Below are 3,740 nucleotides of genomic sequence, written 5' to 3'. Positions count from 1 at the left end.
CTTTAATTTTTAGCCTAATTCTAAAAGGGAATTTGCCCATGACCCATATCCCCATCTACTGTACCTCAACAAACAGTTTGACTAACCAGGAGTTATTTCACAGGGACAGTCAAGCCGAAAATAATTCAAAGAGTTGCTTATGGAGGACAGTGAAGTGGAAGTTCAGCAAATGACTACTCCAGAGTCAGTGTTCACCTACTGTAACTGGGGAGGTGGAACTGAAATAGGCTTTAGAATTTGAGCGCGATCTACTGAAATAATTGATACAACAAGTACTGATTGGGGCCACAATGCTCCAGCCTCTTGCACAATAAGAACTGAAGCCAGCAAAGACAGCCCATTTTCCAGCGGATGGAGTGGGCAAATGAAGGTCATTTCGACTGAATAACATGTTGACCCAAGCAGAGCTGTATGTTAAAAGAAAGCAGAGATGAAAACAAAAAATGTCAATAGCTGTCTTAAATTGCGGATACGGGATCCATTGGTTCTTCACTGCACTTTACATCAGTGGTTAGGACTTGTTTATTTTTTTGCCCATTACTGTCCCTTCATTCTTATTATTTTAGATTTCTAAATAGAACCTTACGTTAAAAATGTCTATTGCTGAATGCAGGGCTTTGTAAGTACATTTACAGGATATAACACGTTAAGGTGTTAATGGGTTATATGGTGTTTTAACCTTTACTGGACAATTTTTATGTGTCAAAGGTTATAGGGTGATAAAGTCAGCATCTTTACCATGATATAAAACTTCAACCTGTTATTATTTCCAGGTTTTTTTTCCAAAAAAAAGAGTTGCTAAGGTTGTAAGTGCAGCAGCGTAAGTGCAGCTAAAAGTTCTCCTTCATTGTCTGTAAATTGAAGAAACCTAATAAAACTATCAGAGCTCTAGTATAATTACAATAATATACTTGGGGTCATGCTATATCTGCCTAATGCCTATGACCGCAGCACATACCTTGGACAAACTTAAGTACTAAGTTTAAGTATTATCTTATTTTACAGTGTACATGAAATTGCCATACTTTAATTCATAATCCAATTCTGTATTTCTGTTGGTTTGTAGTACAAAGGATACATATTGATAAAGAAATTGATTTTATCAATTGGCTACATTTCTGGCTACATTTTATTTCATTTTAGATGTGCACATCAGTGTCATTATACAGTATATATTTACAGAAATGTAGAATAGACTGCATTATATATATATATATATATATATATATATATATATATATATATATATATATATATATATATATATATTACCAGAGGTATTGACATTGTTAAAACGTCCTAGAGAATTTAGATATTAGAGTGAAATATTTTTAATTAATATTGTATTTCGTCTGCAAGCATCTGCTCCAAAGCACTGGTGACTGACATGTCTCTTCCAGAATTAATTTGCAATTTAGATGAAATGCCAGCTAAAAGACAGAAGAGCAAATAAAAATAGAGCAAATAAAAAAATGAAGATAAATGTCATATTTTTCGACTCATGCACCCTACCCTACTCTGACAAACAAAAGCATGATTTAAGAGCTGGTGGATAACTTGTAATTTTATCCGTGAGCTTGCTACATATCTGAAGCCATTTCAAACACAGCTGGCCTTCTCAGGGAAATGCATCTAGCTTCATTAAGGATGCCAAAGTGACTCTGAAGATGCAATTTATTAATCTGCGCCGAGCGAACAGTGTTCTTCATACTGTTATGGAAAATCAATGGATTCCAACTGGAAAGGTGCCAAACCACTCATATAGAGTCTATGAGGAGAGCTGTAATTAAAGTTGCTGGTGTGGCTGTATCAAGTGTCACCCTGAAAGGGTCCAACGTTTGTTCATATTATCATATTATCAGTGCACAAGTGAAACGACTGAGGAATCATTTAGGTTTGTGCTTAACAGAAAAATTATAGAACTGGTAACAAACTGGTACATGGATAAGGACTGAATATTGTCACTGTAGTATCACAACTATGCTTTTGTCCTACTCTTTTTTAGTTCACCAATTGCTATTCATTCACACTGTGAACAATTAATGATGAATGAACCACAAAAAATGGTCCAAAATCATTTGAAATTAAATCTACTAATAGAATATCTCCTTGTACATTGTGTCTTCATTTTTGCCATTAAATTTTTGTGCCTGACAATTGTTCTTTACATTGTTTCAAATGTTCATGATGATTTGACCAATAGAAATGCTTCAGAATGACTAGGAATAGACTTCTGTTAAAAGTTAAGGCTTTTTCCTTCTACTGTAAACTTGCCATTTTGGAGATACAGGGTTATATGTAACAGTGGTGACAGGCTGTTCATAAACACTGAAGTAAGTTCAAACACTTTATATTAAAATGCATCAACACCTATAGGATCACATCAGAGTCTTTAAATGACCAACGGTATGAACTATTACTGATAGTCTAAGAAGATTAGGTAAAGAAGGCCCAAGGGTTTTGCCTGGTGAGAGGGGCGAGCGGGTATGGGTGTAACCAAAAGTTGACAAAACCTATTCCAATGGGGCACTGTGTAAGCTACAGTAAAACGGGCAAGCTTCTCTCAAATATGCTCATATCCTGGAAATTGCTCAAACACTATAGCGGCTGCATGCAAGAACCTCCTTGAGGTTGTCCGCAGTAAAAGTTAATGGAGCAAAACCAAAAGCCATTCAAGGGCCTGAAATTAGACCACCGAAGTGGAAAAGTATTTGATTGATATTTTATTGCAGGGAATAAGTGTGCAGATACCAAGGGGCGCACTGGTGCCTTGTGAACATTTTTAAGGGACAAGGTCTGCATGGCAGCAGATGAAAATCTGTACAAAAAAGAAATGACTTTTATCTACAGACTGAACATGAAGTCATGCATTTGAGAAAGCACAGCAACAACTCAGACCTCAATTGGAATAATTACTCATTTAATGAGAGTGGTATAACCTACATCAGGCAAGAACGCAGAGGATTATTTCACACTATTGTACAGATCATTGAAAAGCTCCCCATAGCAAATGCTCATGCTGATCATTTGAATAACAAGCACAGAGCCACTCAAGGCCTGGTGTGCTAAATGCGGTTATTTTCAATACGACAAGTTAGCTTTTTAAAGCCTTTAACATTCCCACCACATGGTGTTTTGGAGCTGAAATAAACATTGCGCCTTTTCATGCTGTAATTAATCAGATATTGATATGGAAAAAGAAAAAAAAACGCAACATTCCGTCATAGCGGTCCCATCATAGCCAACTCCTCATCTATGTTTAATTAGCATCACAGACTGATGGACTGTTGCTTCTGATGCCTTGATGTCGTAGATTGCCTTTGGCATCACTGACCGCGTAATCATTGGGTGACACGTCAGGGACAAGGCTTGATTTTCAAAGGCTCACGCTCCACTGATTCGCTGTGCATCTGTGAGATTGATCACAGTGGTTTATCAGGAGCAACATGTGCTCCAATCCTCCTCCGATTGGGGAGGTGGTCGCCGAGAGGGGTTATGTCCTTGCCTGGGCGCTCCTAACTCAAATCCCACAAGCAACAGGGAAAAAGGAGAGATAGTTTATGACAGCTATAGAGCGGCAGTCCATCCTGACTCGCCCATGGCTCTTTTGATTAGAGCGGGAACACAGATACTATCAGGAGTTGCTTTAAGAGAAAAAAATGAAGCAAAAGAAGAAGAATGAGAAGAAAGGAAGCAGATAACGATGGCCCAACCTTCATTAGGTCTTCAACTCAATTAAA

This window comes from Salminus brasiliensis, chromosome 19 (genome assembly GCF_030463535.1).
Source record: "Salminus brasiliensis chromosome 19, fSalBra1.hap2, whole genome shotgun sequence".
Classification (NCBI taxonomy): Eukaryota; Metazoa; Chordata; class Actinopteri; order Characiformes; family Bryconidae; genus Salminus; species Salminus brasiliensis.
This window is presented reverse-complemented; position numbering follows the sequence as displayed.